At 44.8% G+C, this 16,820-nt stretch overlaps 1 protein-coding gene across 1 annotated transcript in view; it reads left to right on the plus strand.

The window, feature by feature from the left end:
• The window catches only part of LOC140193685 (NACHT, LRR and PYD domains-containing protein 3-like), a 112,996-nt gene that overhangs the window by 12,428 nt on the left and 83,748 nt on the right, over positions 1-16,820 (plus strand). The window lies entirely within an intron of this gene.

Genomic DNA, 16,820 nt, shown 5'->3' on the forward strand with positions numbered 1-16,820 from the left:
CCTGCAGCATCTGCAGGTCACTGCTCTACGTGTAAGTGTAGCTTCATCTTTCGCCCGTTCAGACAAGGCAGTGAGATCCGGATCTGTCACGTCCTCTCGTTGTGGGTGGGCAATATGTTTTCTCTTCTGTAATATGGTAGTATCTTTCATTCTACTGTTTCGACCTGCCGAATTGCAGCCAATGTTTCTGGGTGTATGACCCACTTACGTGAGAATTTAGCCTTTTCTGTTTATCTGAGCTTCTCATAAATGTGTACAGTTCAGTCAAGCTTCACTCCAGAATTTCCAAAGCAACAACCCAATCAGATAGTTCCACACAATTGAAATAGTTTATTACATTTTTAAATTTTTATTTTGCACTGCTTATATAATTTAACAATTTAATATATATATTCTTATTGTCATTCACAGTTGTTAAAAACTATTGTAATGTAATAGGTTCTACTGCTGCCGCAAAGACAACAAATTTCATGACGTATGCCAGTGATATTAAACCTTATTCTGATATTGACATGGGAGACCCAGTTACCGCAAATCTAAATGTAAGACTGAAACTTTTCCGTTTGTTTGCGTTCCTCAGAAATGATGACAGTTCTTTTAAGTTTCCCTCTGAAGCTCCAAAGCAGAAGCTCAGCCTGTCTAATATTTCCACACAATTAAAATGGGGAATTTGTTTATTCTTGTCATGTTCTGAACTACAGTGAAATTCTAATGTACCATCCACACATATCAGTACTTTACAATGGTACATTGAGCTGATATACGACAAAACAATAACTGTAACAAAGCATTATGGCTGCAGAGAAAGTGCAGTGCAGATAGACATATGGGGCAGGGTCATGTCGAGTTACATTGTGAGGTCGAGTTCATTTTATTGGACTGGAGACCATTCATTTGGCTTATAACGGCAGACAGGAAGCTGTCCATGAGCCTGGTGGTACGCACTTTAAGGCTTTTGTATCTCTTCCCCGATGCGGGATTGGGTTTGCAGCCAGAATGTCCCAGGTTGTGGGGATCTTTGAGTACACGGCCTGTTTTTCCGATGCAGGGGGAAGTGTAGGAAGAGTCCATGTTGGGGTGGAGTGATTGAGGGCTTGTTTCAGCTCATCCAAAATTCTCTGCAGTTCCTTGCAGTCATGGGCAGAGCAGTAGCCATACGAAGGAGGGAAGTATCGACAAGAAGCTCAGAGACTTTGGCCTTCACCCTGCTTCTAGTCACTGTCCCTCATTGGGCACATATGTCAAAAGATAAATTAGCCTGTATTTTTCCCAATATTAATCCTATTTGTGACAGATGTAATATTGAGGTAGCTACTTCAACCCATCTGTTTTGGTCTTGTATCAAGAGAGTTAATTTTTGGAAAGATGTCTTTAAAACTTTATCAAAAGTCTTGAATTTGGATCTACAACCGAATTTATTTACAGCAGTTTTGGGGGATTATTCCACCAGAAGCAGGATGTATTCCTGTTTCCGCTCAACGGATAGTAGCTTTTACAACTTTATTGGCTAGGACAACCATTTTGCTTAAATGGAAGGACTTTAATCCAGCTACTATTTTTTACTGACTTTCCTCCATTGTGTCCTGTCTAAGTTTAGAGAAAATAAGAGGACGGACATTTGATACATCCTTTAAATTTGAAGAAACCTGGCGACCTTTTATTCAATATTTTCATGTTGTTTGATTCATTGCTCTTCCAGTTACTTTCTCGAAACTGGATTTGATCAGAGTTTCTCTTTTTTCTTGCTCTTACTCTCAGTGTGGGCTGCCCAGTCCCCCCTTTTTTTCTTTTTCTCTCTTTTTTGTTTTATTTTCTGTTTTTGTTTATAGAGAATAGTGGTTTTTTAAGCTATATAAAATTACAAGAGTTTCTTTTTTTTCTTTTTATGAAATGATAAGAGGAGAATTGATAACGCAAACATTCTTCTTTTATTATATACTATTAGATTAATACTATGTGTGATCTTGACAATGTTTACTTTACATTTTGTATGTATTGTTATCGCTATAGATATTTGAGATAATTCTCTTGTTTGCATATATATGTACTTTTAAAAAAAATGAATGAAATGATTGATTGATAAAGATAGTGGGGTGGGGAGGTTGTTGTGAGCATTGACTGTATCAACTGTATTATCCCTGCGTTGTAATGAAGAGCAAGCTAATGAATGTGGGCATTACATTTATGCAACTTTGTTCAGGCCATCACAACCATCTTGTAATCAGTCAATAGTTGTGCATCATTTAAAGTAAAAAAAGAAAATGCTGGAAACATTCAGCAGATCGGGCAGCAACTTGGACAGTCCCAGTTCTGATACTGGGTCTTCCACAGTATCTCTTTCCACAGATCCAACCAGATGTACCGAGTTTCCAGCACTTTACTTTCAATTTTTAATTAAAAGGATCTTATTCCTGTTAGCCTACAGGAAATATGATGGACAGCTGAGCTGGGCAAGATCTCATTTAGCAATGAGGTAAGGATAAAATGTGTTCAGTTTAGCTGCTGGAGACGATGTAAAACATACCCCCGGCATCTAATGACCCCCGCCCAGGTTTTCCAACCGGATCATTGGCCCAGTCAGATGATCTTCAGGTTCCTGTTCTGCCGTAGGTTGACACAGGAGTGTTAGTTTTTGAACTCCTAATGGCCGGGACACTGCAGCATATTACCAGTAACAAGGAGTCCTGGGCCAGCGGGTGCTTGGGCTGTAACAGAAACATAGAAAATAGGTGCAGGAGTAGGCCATTCGGCCCTTCGAGCCTGCACCGCCATTTATTATGATCATGGCTGATCATCCAACTCAGAACCCCGCCCCAGCCTTCCCTCCATACCCCCTGATCCCTTTAGCCACAAGGGCCATATCTAACTCCCTCTTAAATATAGCCAATGAACTGGCCTCAACTGTTTACTGTGGCAGAGAATTCCACAGATTCACCACTCTCTGTGTGAAGAAGTTTTTCCTAATCTCGGTCCTAAAAGGCTTCCCCTTTATCCTCAAACTGTGACCCCTTGTTCTGGACTTCCCCAACATCGGGAACAATCTTCCTGCATCTAGCCTGTCCAGTCCCTTTAGGATTTTATACATTTCAATCAGATCCCCCCTCAATCTTCTAAATTCCAACGAGTACAAGCCTAGTTCATGCAGTCTTTCTTCATATGAAAGTCCTGCCATCCCAGGAATCAATCTGGTGAACCTTCTTTGTACTCCCTCTATGGCAAGGATGTCTTTCCTCAGATTAGGGGACCAAAACTGCACACAATACTCCAGGTGTGGTCTCACCAAGGCCTAGTACAACTGCAATAGTACCTCCCTCCTCCTGTACTCGAATCCTCTTGCTATAAATACCAGCATACCATTCGCCTTCTTCACCGCCTGCTGTACCTGCATGCCCACGTTCAATGACTGGTGTATAATGACACCCTGGTCTCGTTGCACCTCCCCTTTTCCTAATCGGCCACCATTCAGATAATAATCTGTTTTCCTGTTTTTGCCACCAAAGTGGATAACTTCACATTTACCCATATTAAATTGCATCTGCCATGAATTTGCCCACTCACCTAACCTATCCAAGTCACCCTGCATCCTCTTAGCATCCTCCTCACAGCTAACACTGCCGCCCAGCTTCGTGTCATCCGCAAACTTAGAGATGCTGCATTTAATTCCCTCATCCAAGTCATTAATATATATTGTAAACAACTGGGGTCCCAGCACTGAGCCTTGCGGTACCCCACTAGTCACTGCCTGCCGTTCTGAAAAGGTCCCGTTTATTCCCACTCTTTGCTTCCTGTCTGCCAAACAATTCTCTATTCACATCGATACCATACCCCCAATACCGTGTGCTTTAAGTTTGCACACTAATCTCCTGTGTGGGACCTTGTCAAAAGCCTTTTGAAAATCCAAATATACCACATCCACTGGCTCTCCCCTATCCACTCTACTAGTTACATCCTCAAAAAATTCTATGAGATTTGTCAGACATGATTTTCCTTTCACAAATCCATGCTGACTTTGTCCGATGATTTCACTGCTTTCCAAATGTGCTGTTATCACATCTTTGATAACTGACTCTAGCAGTTTCCCCACCACCGATGTTAGGCTAACTGGTCTATAATTCCCTGGTTTCTCTCTCCCTCCTTTTTTAAAAAGTGTGGTTACATTAGCCACCCTCCAATCCTCAGGAACTAGTCCAGAATCTAAAGAGTTTTGAAAAATTATCTCTAATGCCTCCACTATTTCTTGGGCTACTTCCTTAAGCACTCTGGGATGCAGACCATCTGGCCCTGGGGATTTATCTGCCTTCAATCCCTTCAATTTACCTAACACCACTTCCCTACTAACATGCATTTCCCTCAGTTCCTCCATCTCACTGGACCCTCTGTCCCCTACTATTTCTGGAAGATTATTTATGTCCTCCTTAGTGAAGACAGAACCAAAGTAATTATTCAATTGGTCTGCCATGTCATAATCAATTCACCTGTTTCTGTCTGTAGGGGACCTACATTTGTCTTAACCAATCTTTTTCTTTTCACATATCTATAAAAGCTTTTACAGTCAGTTTTTATGTTCCCTGCCAGTTTTCTCTCATAATCTTTTTTCTCCTTCCTAATTAAGCCCTTTGTCCTCCTCTGCTGAACTCTGAATTTCTCCCAGTCCTCAGGTGAGCCACTTTTTCTGGCTAATTTGTATGCTCCTTCTTTGGAATTGATACTATCCCTAATTTCCCTTGTCAGCCATGGGAAACTCTGGGCATATGGAGTTCTCAATGTCTGGGATTTGGCCCAGGTCAGTACTTCCACAGTTGGGACTGGATGTCCCTCCTTCCACAATGAATCAGAAGTCTTGGGCAGCTGGACATTGGTTTTGTGGAAATCCCTGATTGAGGCACGACTGCGCAAGTGGATTTTAAAAAGAAGACAGCTTTATAAAGGGGGCGCCTAAGTAGAAGGAAACAGAGCAGGAGGGCTTTGGCTCAATGGGACCTAGGTGATAACGGGTCGTGGTGAGCTTATTTACCTGTGAAGAATAGGAACAGGAAGTATGTGTGGGAAGTCTGGGAGACTCCCAGCCTCCCGGACGGCCACATCTGCGCCAGGTGCATCGAGATGCAGCCCTTTCGGGACCGCGTTAGGGAACTGAAGATGCAGCTCGATGACCTGGTCAGGGAGAGCGAGGAGGTGATAGAGAGGAGTTATAGGCAGGTGGTCACACTGGGGCCACGGGAGACAGATAAGTGGGTAACAGTCAGGGGAGGGAAGGGCAAGAGTCAGATACTAGAGAGTACCCCAGTGGCCTCTAGTATCAGACAGGTCAAGGGCTGGAGAAGATGGAATCAGAGACTGTCAATAGGAGTTGGGGGGGGGCGCGGGATCCAGGGGGAAGTAATAGGCTGGTAAGGAGAATTGATAGTACAGAGTTGGTGAGGGGGGATTTGTTTACCGGTAGGAGAAATCAATATTCATACAGTCAGGTTGGAGGGTGCCCCGGTGGAATATAAGGCATTGCTCCTCCACCTTGAGGATGGTCTCATCTTGGCACAAGAGGAGGCCATTGAATGAGATGTGGGGATGGGATTCAGAATTGAAATGTTTGTCCACTGCGAAGATCCCCTTGTGCCAGCTGATGCAGAGGTGCTCAATAAAACAGTCTCCCAGTCTCTCACCAATGTAAATGAGACCGCATCGGGAGCACGGGACACAATAGAGGACCCCAGCAGATTCGCAGGTGAGGTGTTGCCTCACCTGGAAGGACTGCTTTGTGTCTGAATGGAGGTGAGGGAGGAGGTGTACAGGTGGGTGTAGCACTTGGGCTGCTTCCAGGGATAAGTGGCTGGAGGGAGATTAGTGAGGAGGGATGAATAAACAAGGGAATTGTGGAGGAGTTGATCCTTGTTGAATGAAGATGGTGGGGTGGAAGTGAGGAAGGTAAAAATATGTTTAGTTATAAGATCTCTTTGGAGATGGTGGAAGTTGCAGAGGCTGGAGGGGTGGTAGGGAAGGAAAAAAGGAACTCCATCACTAGGACGGCAATGGGAAGATGGGGTGAGCATGGATGTATGGGAAATGGAGGTGAGGGTGAGGACAGTATAAATAGTGGGAACAGATGCAGTGGAAGCAAAGAAACTGAGAAAAGGGAAGAGCATTTTACAAGTGATAGGTTGGGAAGAGGTATCGTCGAGACTATCATGGGCCTTGGGGTTTATAAAGGAAGTTCGTTGACAATTTATCTCCAGAGATGGAGACAGAGAACGATCAGGAAAGAGCACGGAGATGTCAGAAATGGATCAACTTATACGCAATAGTTCTTGCAATAAGTTCAATGTACCTGTTATCTCCCTCCCTACCCACTGCACCTCAGTCCCTCACTATTTAGACACACTCTGTGTTTCTGTTTCTCCTGCAGAAGTGGGTGAGCTCACATTTCCCACATCGGGCCCCAGCTGACCTGTTGTTCCCACTCACTCCTTTTGCCTCCGTTACCCCGAAACCTCTCGACAACAAACACAGAACATAGAACAGTACAGCACAGGAACAGACCCTTCGGCCCACAATTTTGTGCCGAACCAATTAAATTGGTAATCACATATCCAACTAAACTAATTCTTTCTGCCTACACAATGCCCACAATCCTTCCATTTCCCTGACATTCACGAGCCAAGCTAAACATCTCTTACAAGTCCCCAATATATCTGCCTCTACCACCCCCCCCAGAGAGCACATTCCAGCCACTCCACTCTCTGTGGAAGAAAAAACTTGCCTTTCACACCTCCGATGAAACAACCTGAACCTCAGTTTAAGTGTATTTCATCAGCATTAGACATTTCAACCCTGCGAGAAAGATATTGTCTATCTACTCTTCCTATGCCTGTCATAATCTCATAAACCTCTATCAAGTCTCACCCCTGCCTGCACTACTCTGGAGAAACAACCCAAGTTTTACATTGGAATGAGCCAAGTTTCCTGGGAAATGGGCTTGTGTAGAACACTCAAATTAAATTCATTCTCCTGCAGCACAGAGTTTGTCCAACCTCTCATTATAGCTCATGCCCTACAACCAATATCCACCCACCCGACCAGAAACCTTCATTGCAGAAGGAGGAACATCCAGCCTCATCTGTCGAAGCACAAACCTGGACCAAAATCAAAGCCCAAACATTGCCAATTCTGGATTCCGGGAGCCCCCATCCCAGGATTATAGCCGAAGCACCAACAGTCCCAGGTCTCTTTCCAGTCGATAATATGCTGCAATGTCTTGGCTATTCACAGTTCTAAAATTAACACCCCCCCCACATCCCAAACAGAACTGGAACCTGATGATGCTTTAACCGATCAGGGAACCTGGGCTGTGGGTCACCAGCGAGTGGGAATATATTTTAATTTGTCTGCAGCATACAAGTTGAACATATTTTTCCATTATCTTATTGCTGAGCAGGAGCTGGAGCAGCGCAATTCGCTGCCACATTTTCCGCAGTGTAACAAGAAAAGAATGCTTTTAATAATAACATTGAAAATAAATCACTGGCAACTCAGTAAAGGTTTTATTCTTCTTCTGACGCACAAATATTGACTGACTGCAAGATGTTTGCGACATCCTGAGCAGATTTGCGTAAATACAATCCCTACCTACATTCATTAGTCATCTCCTCATTCCAACACCGACATCATATATTCCATGCAGTGAATGCTCAAAGCATCCTGGCACCCACCCCGGCTCCTGAGGTCACTGAGGGGCAGTGATCAGAGAGCGATAAAAATGTTCAACGCTCCTTGCAGCTCTGGTGGGCTGTTACCCTGGTAATGGAGGATGTGGCTCAGCCGAACTAACTGAAAATTGGAAATAAGGACCAACCTCACGTGCAAACACGAAGAAATCTGCAGATGCTGGAAATTCAAGCAACACACACAAAATTCTGGTGGAACACAGCAGGTCAGACAGCATCCATAGGAAAAATCACAGTCGACGTTTCGGGCCGAGACCCTTCGTCAGGACTAACTGAAAGAAGAGATAGTAAGAGATTTGAGAGGGGGAGGGGGAGGCCTTCTCTATATTGGTGAGACCCGACGTAGACTGGGAGACCGTTTCGCTGAACACCTACACTCTGTCTGCCAGAGAAAGCAGGATCTCCTAGTGGCCACACATTTTAATTCCACATCCCATTCCCATTCTGACATGTCTATCCATGGCCTCCTCTACTGTAAAGATGAAGCCACTCTCAGGTTGGAGGAACAACACCTTATATTCCGTCTGGATAGCCTCCAACCTGATAGAATGAACATTGACTTCTCTAACTTCTGCTAATGCCCCACATTCCCTTCATACCACATCTCTTATCTCTCTATCTATTTATTTATTTATTCCCCCCCCCCTTTCTCTTTCTTTTTTCTCTCTCTGTCCCTCTCCTTATAACTCCTCTGGTGCTCACCTCCCCCTTTCTTTCTCCCTAGGCCTCCCGTCCCATGATCGTCTCTCTTCTCCAGCCTTGTATCCCCTTTGCCAATCAGCTTTCCAGCTCTTGGCTCCATCCCTCCCCCCTCCCCCGTCTTCTCCTATCATTTCGGATCTCCCCCCCCCCCCACTTTCAAATCTCTTACTATCTCTTCTTTCAGTTAGTCCTGACAAAGGGTCTCAGCCGGAAACGTCGACTGTGCTTTTTCCTATGGATGCTGTCTGACCTGCTGTGTTCCACCAGCATTTTGTGTGTGTTGCTTCAAGCTCACATGCTCTGGGTTTCATTATGACCAAGATGAATACTGAGCTCTCAGCCATTTTGTAACGGGGAAGCTAAAATCCCAGTGACTGTTTTAACCCTGTCTCGAGGTGCATCCAGTAAATCTGTTGGTATTTCCATCTCTACAGAACTTCCAGCAGTGCAGAAGCTGGTCCAAAATCAAAACACGTTGTTGGTTGCAGCCTGTCAGTTCCAAATGTCCACTATGGGATATTTACAAAAGACATCACACAATACATTGTGGTGATAACCATGAAGTTTCATTCTTTGTTCAATTAAGTGGTTAAGAATTCCGTCATATTCTTGTGTCTGCAAGTAACTTATAACTACGATCAACCCCAGGCATTGATACAGGTGCAATTCAGATCCTGCTACCGGACAGAATGATGGAAGGGAAGTTCCCCAGATACAATTGAATGGGTTGAGATGGTGACCTCAGATCCTAAACTCCCCTGCTGTTGAAAACATCTTGTCCCCATCCAATCTGTCCATACCTTCGGATTTCATTGAGATTCCTGTTCCCAGAGTCACTACCCCTCCATTGAGAACAGGCCCAGAGACTCAAGATGCCCCTCCTACATCAAACTTTTCATTCCAGAATAACTCTTGTGAACTTTGTAAACAACAACTGTCATGAGCACATTTCCATGGATATCAGACAATTTGGTGGCAGGATAATTCACTGAGAAAACCTGTGGTTTCCGTACTGCCCCAATAACTGTCACACTGTATCTCCTGAAGATCAGCGTTCTCATCTATTCATGGACCCAAAAGAGATGGGGAGATCTTCAATGATTTCTCTGTTTCTGTATTTACCTGGGAGTCAGATATCGAAAGGAGAAGATTAGTGAAGTCATGGATTGTATACAGATTACACTACAGCTGCTTGCTGTGTGGAGATGAATTAGGATGGATAAATCCCCAGGGCCTGACAAGGTGTCCCTCAGACCTTGTGGCAGGCTAGTGTAGAGACTGCAGGAGCTCTGGCAGACAAAGGTTTCAAAGGTACATTTAATGTCAGAGAAATGTATACAATATACATCCTGAAATTCTTTTTCTTTGCAACCATGTTGCTGGTACTTAAGGAACTGAGTTACAGGGGTAGGTTGAACAGGTTAGAAATTGATTTCCTGAAGCACAGGAGAATGAGGGGAGATGCTAGCAGGGGTTCCCAAACTTTTTTAAGCCATGGAGCCCTACCATTAACCGTGGGGTCAGTGGACACCAGGTTGGGAACTCCTGCTCGAGGTATACAAACTATGATGGTATAAATAGGGTGAATGCATGTCAACGTTGGTCCCTTAGGTTGGGTGAGGTCATGGGTTTAGGGTGAAAATTGAACTATTTAAGGGGAATCTGAGGGAGACTGCTTCACTCAGAGGGTGGAATGCGGAATCAGGTGATCTGCTGAGCGTTTCCTGTATTTTGTGCTCCTTGTTTTAAATTTCCTGCAACTGTAGACTTTTTCCTCTTCATTTTTATGCACAGATCGTAACTGATTGCAAAATGCCAGCAACACCCCAAGCTGTGTAAATGCCACCCCACCCTGCCGGTTTGTTAGTTCTGAGTTCATTCCGAACCTGGTGTAATCCATCCCGTACGGTCAATGCTCACAGCATCCTTTCCTCCCACTATCATTCTGTTGCACTTGCTCTGCGGTGACCACAGAGCGATAAATACGTGGACACATCTTGCAGCTGTGGTGGGCAGTCACCCTGGAAACGGAGGAAGTGGCTCACCAAAGATAACGGAAAAGGGAAATGACAAACTACGTCATATGCTGTGAGTTCTACTGTGACAAATATTAACCCTGTAGCCATTTTGAAATGAAGAATCTAAAACTGTAAAGGCTGCTTTTAGCCATGCCTCGCTCTGTATTCAATTAATCCTCTCGTAGTTCTGGCTAACAAAAAAAAATTATTCATACTCTGCCAGAAATACACCCAATGACAGCCTCAACCATCCTCTGTTTGAAGAAGTCTCTCTCATCTCGGTTTTAAAGGGAAACTGCTTTATTCTGAGGCTGTCCTCTTAGACGCAGACTCTCCGTCTTATGGAAATATCATCCCTATGTCCGCTGTATCCAGGCTGTTCAGCATTCTGTGGGTTTAAATAAGATCCCGTCCACCTCTATACTTCTGAACTCCATAGAGTACAGGCCCAGAGTCATCAAATGCTTGTCGTACATAAACCCTCTCATTCCTGGGATTACTCTTGTGAGCAACAACTGTGCTGAACACATTTTCAGGAAAAACAGGGAAAGTGGTACCAGGATAATTTACAGGGGAAAACTGTGGTTTCTTTACTTTTCCACTGAGTATCACAGAACAAGCGCCTGAGCACAGGCCCATTTCCAGAGGAACTAAGTTAGCGATTTGGGTTCACAACCGTACGTCAGAAGGGCTTCAACTATTTCCCATTTTTAGTGCGGATTTACAGCATTTTGAGAATCTGCCTGTTTTCCACCGACTGACAGAGAGCGGGGATTTCCAAACACAGTTTGAACACCAAACTCACGGGTCTATTTCTACTGGTGCAAACACGGAACAGCCCATTTAATCACACCCTCTCACTGTGAGGAATGAGATGGTAATTCATCTTTTCCTCAGTATAGCAGTCATTGCTTCCACAGGAACTCCAGAAACAAATATCTGAGCCCAGAACAGAAATACTGGCTCAACACCTCTTAAACCTGGGCAGCTTGATCCCCGGGTCCGTTGTACTTGGATGTAAAACTTGGATCCCAGGACCCAACCTCACAGGGTCACACTGCTGAATCGGCCACTCACCGACCCCGGACCCCTCAGACATCATCCCCACATCTCTCAGCGAGTCGTGTACATAGAACATAGAAAACCTACAGCACAATACAGGCCCTTCGGCCCACAATGCTGTGCCGAACCTGTGCTTACTTTAGAAATTACCTAGCGTTACCCATAGCCCTCTATTTTTCTAAGCTCCATGTACCTACTCTTCAAAGACCCGATCGTATCTGCCTCCACCACCGTCGCTGGCAGCCCATCCCACACACTCACCACTCTCTGCATAAAAATGTTACCCCTGACATCTCCTAGCACCTTAAAACTGTGCCCCCTCGTCCTATCCATATCAACCCTGGGAAAAGGCCTCTGACTATCCACACGATCAATGACTCTCATCATCTTATACACCTCTATCAGGTCACCTCTCATCCTCCATCGCTCCAAGGAGAAAAGGCCGAGTTCACTCAAGCTATTCCCATAAGGCACGCTCCCCAAACCAGGCAACATCCTTGTAAATCTCCTCTGCACCCTTTCTATAGTTTCTATATCCTTCCCGTGGAGAGGTGACCAGAACTGAGCACAGTACTCCCAGTGGAGTTTGACCAGGGTCCTATGTTGCTGCAACATTACCTCTCGACTCTTAAACCCAATCCCACTGTTGATGAAGGCCAATGCACCGTACCGCCTTCTTAACCACAGAATCAAAATGTGAGCAGCTGTGTAGCAGCTTTGAGTAACCTATGAACTCGGGCACCAAGATCCCACTGAACCTTCACACTGCCAAGAGTCTGACCATTAATTCTATATTCTGCTATTGTATTTCACCTAACAAAATGAACCACCTCACACTTATCTGGGTTGAACTCCATCTACCACTTCTCAGCCCAGTTTTGCATCCTATCAATGTCCCGCTGTAACGTCTGACAGCCCTCCACACTCTCCACAACACTCCCCAACCTTTGTGTCATCAGCAAATTTACGAACCCATCCCTCCACTTCCTCTTCCAGGTCATTTATAAAAATCACGAAGAGAAGTAATCCCAGAACAGATCCCCGAGGCACACCACTGGTCACCGACCTCTATGCAGAATATGACCCATCTACAACCACTCTTTGCCTTGTGTGGGCAAGCCAGTTCTGGATCCACAAAGCAATGTCCCCTTGGATCCCATGCCTCCTTACTTTCTCAATAAGCCTTGCATGGGGTGCCTTATCAAATGACTTGCTGAAATCCATATACACCACATCTACTGCTCTACCTTCATCAGCGTGTTTTGTCACATCGTCAAAAATTTCAATCAGGCTTGGAAGGCATGACCTGCCTTTGACAAAGCCATGCTGACTATTCCTAATCATACTATGCCTCTCCAAATGTTCATAAATCCTGCCTCTCAGGATCTTCTCCATCAACTTACCAACCACTGAAGTAAAACTCACTGGTCTATAGTTTCCTGGGCTATCTCTACTCCCTTTCTTGAATAACAGAACAATATCCGCAACTCTCCCATCATCCGGAACCCCTCCCGTTCCCACTGATGATGCAAAGATCATCGCCAGAGGCTCAGCAATCTCCTTCCTTGCCTCCCACAGTAGCCTGCAGTACATCTCGTCCGGTCCCGGTGACTTATCCAAGTTGATGCTTTCCAAATGCTCCATCACATCCTCTTTCTTAATATCTATATGCTCAAGCTTTTCAGTCAGCTGTAAGTCATCCCTACAATTATCAAGAGCCTTTTCTGTGGTGAGTGCTGAAGGAAAGTACGAGAGGTAATTGATAAGTTCGTGGCCTAAGGTAGCAGGAGTCAATTTTAGAAAACCTACTTTACGAACCCACAGGTTTTGTTTACTGTTGACTGTCGCTTTAAGTACCTGAGATAGGCGGGACTATGACGTCAGTCACAGGCTGCTGCGAACTTAAACTGAGGTATAGAGAGCGACCTTCGGGGGGGAGAGAGAGAGAGAGAGAGAGAGAGAGAGAGAGAGAAAGAAAGAAAGAAAGCTGGTAGCTTCAGCTTGTCGCAACTGGGGCTTGGAACTCTCTTATGCCCACAAGGGTGGGTTAAACATTGGCACACGGTGCACAATGAATGTGTGACTGTCACTTTGTACAATCCATAGGAGTGGATTTTGGGGTATCTTGTGGGACCCACTTTTGTAGCCCTTGCCTGGGTATGTGTGTGGTAACCACTGGAAAATGATATTCCTGTGACAGGTCAATTTTGGTGATAATTCGTATGTGGATTTGGAACGACACGTCGGACAAGACCTACGGTGACTGTTATCTTGTTCTACCAGCGTGGAACCTGTGGAATATTTTGTACTTGCCTTTTCTCTACGTTTCACCTTGGATTACAAATATCTCTCTCCCATCATTTATTTCATGGATGACTGAACTTTCCAACTTTATCATCTCAAGACTCTCAGCCTTGTTTCCCCAAGCTCAATATATACCTATAACATTGTTAACTTTTGTTTATTTTGGTTACATTACTATATTATAAGTAGTTACTAATAAAGATAGTGGTTTTAACATCAAAACCAGACTCCAGCTGTAAAATCTATTGCTGCTGGTTCTTTTCTAATACGTTACATATTGTAACACCTAGCAGCACATTCATTTTTCAGCATAGTCCCCTCGTACATTTACACACTTATTCCAGTGGTCGTGGAGCATACAGATCCCTTCTTTGTAGAAGTCGGTGTCTTGGACCTCCAGAAGTGGTCCACAGCAGGGGTGATTGATAAGTTCGCGGCCTAAGGTAGAAGAAGATGAGTTATTAACTTCAAACTTTCTGCATAATCTGCACGTGCATGTAAAGAGAGCTGTGGACCACTTTTGGAGGTCCAAGACGCCGACTTCCACAAAGAAGGGATCCATATGCTCCACGACCGCTGGGCCGTGTGTGTAAATGTAGGAGTGGACTATGTTGAAAAATAAATGTGCTAGGTTTTCTAAAATTGACTCCTTCCACCGTAGGCCACGAATTTATCAATCCCCCCCCCCCCGCCCCCGGTATTCATTAAGTAACTTGCAATCTCCTCCAGTTCCAGTCACGTTTTTCTACTGTCACACTTGATTGGTTCTATTCTCTCACGTCGTATCCTTTTGCTCTTCACATACTTGTAGAATGCCTTGGGGTTTTCCTTAAACCAGCCTGCCAGGGCCTTCTCATGGCCCCTTCTGGCTCTCCTAATGTCATTCTTCAGCTCTTTCGTGATAGCCTTATATTATTCTAGATCTTTTGAACCTTTCGTAAGCTTTTGTTTTCTTCTTGACGAGATTTTCAACAGACTTTGTACGCCACAGTTCCTGTACCCTACCATCCTTTCCCTGTCTCACTAGAACGTACCTGTGCAGAACTCCACGCAAATAACCCCTGAACATTTGCCACATTTCTGCCGTCCATTCCCTTGAGAACATCTGTTCCCAATTTATGCATCTAAGTTACTGCCTGATAGCCTCATATTTTCCCTTATTCCAATTGAATTCTTTCCTAACTTGTCTGTTCCTATCCCTCTCCAATGCTATGATAAAGGAGACATAATTGTGATCACTATCTCTAAAGTACACTCCCACTGAGAGATCTGACACCTGATCTGACACCTAGTCACAATCCCCCAATCTGAATGTACTCCCTCTACTACGAACCTCTGCCTTCTGCAGGCAAGCCAATTCTGAATCCACCTGGCCAAACTTCCCTGGATCCCATGCCTTCTGACTTTCTGAATGAGCCTACGATGTGGAACCTTGTCAAATGCCTTACTAAAATCCATATAGATCACATCCACTGCACTACCCTCATCTATATGCCTGGTCACCTTCTTAAAGAACTCTATCAGTCTTGTTAGACACGATCTGCCCTTCACAAAGCCATGCTGACTGTCCTTGATCAGACCATGATTCTCTAAATGCCCAGTGATCCGATCTCTAAGAATCTTTTCCAACAGCTTTCCCACCACAGATGTAAGTCTCACTGGTCTATAACTTTCAGATTGGAGGATTGTGACTAGTGGTGTCCCACAAGGATCTGTTCTGGGACCTCTACTTTTCGTGATTTTTATTAATGACCTGGATGTGGGGGCGGAAGGGTGGGTTGGCAAGTTTGCAGACTACACAAAGGTTGGTGGTGTTGTAGATGGTGTAGAGCATTGTCAAAGGTTGCAGAGAGACATTGATAGGATGCAGAAGTGGGCTGAGAAGTGGCAGATGGAGTTCAACCCGGAGAAGTGTGAGGTGGTACACTTTGGAAGGACAAACTCCAAGGCAGAGTACAAAGTAAATGGCAGGATACTTGGTAGTGTGGAGGAGCAGAGGGATCTCGGGGTACATGTCCACAGATCCCTGAAAGTTGCCTCACAGGTGGATAGGGTAGTTAAGAAAGCTTATGGGGTGTTAGCTTTCATAAGACGAGGGATAGAGTTTAAGAGTCGCGATGTAATGGTGCAGCTCTATAAAACTCTGGTTAGGCCACACTTGGAGTACTGTGTCCAGTTCTGGTCACCTCACGAAAGGAAGGATGTGGAAGCATTGGAAAGGGTACAGAGGAGATATACTGGGATGCTGCCTGGTTTAGAGGGTATGGATTATGATCAGAGATTAAGGGAGCTAGGGCTTTACTCTTAGGAGAGAAGGAGGATGAGAGGAGACATGATAGAGGTGTACAAGATAATAAGAGGAATAGATAGAGTGGATAGCCAGCGCCTCTTCCCCAGGGCACCACTGCTCAATACAAGAGGACATGGCTTTAAGGTAAGGGGTGGGAAGTTCAAGGGGGATATTAGAGGAAGGTTTTTTACTCAGAGAGTGGTTGGTGCGTGGAATGCACTGCCTGAGTCAGTGGTGGAGGCAGATACACTAGTGAAGTTTAAGAGACTACTAGACAGGTATATGGAGGAATCTAAGGTGGGGGCTTATATGGGAGGCAGGGTTTGAGGGTCGGCACAACATTGTGGGCCGAAGGGCCTGTACTGTGCTGTACTATTCTATGTTCTATGTACCCGGACTATCCCTACTACCTTTTTTGAACAAGGGGACAACATTCGCCTCCCTCCAATCCTCCGGTACCATTCACGTGGACAACGAGGACATAATGATCCTAGCCAGAGGCTCAGCAATCTCTTCCCTCACCTCATGGAGCAGCCTGGGGAATATTCCATCAGGCCCTGGGGACTTATCCATCCTAATGTATTTTAACAACTCCAACTCCTCCTCTCCCTTAATATCAACATGCTCCAGAACATCAACCTCACTCATATTGTCCTCACCATCATCAATTTCCCTCTCATTGGTGAATACTGAAGAGAAGTATTCACTGAGAACCTCGCTCACTTC

The sequence above is a fragment of the Mobula birostris genome, unplaced genomic scaffold (assembly GCF_030028105.1).
Source record: "Mobula birostris isolate sMobBir1 unplaced genomic scaffold, sMobBir1.hap1 scaffold_710, whole genome shotgun sequence".
Classification (NCBI taxonomy): Eukaryota; Metazoa; Chordata; class Chondrichthyes; order Myliobatiformes; family Myliobatidae; genus Mobula; species Mobula birostris.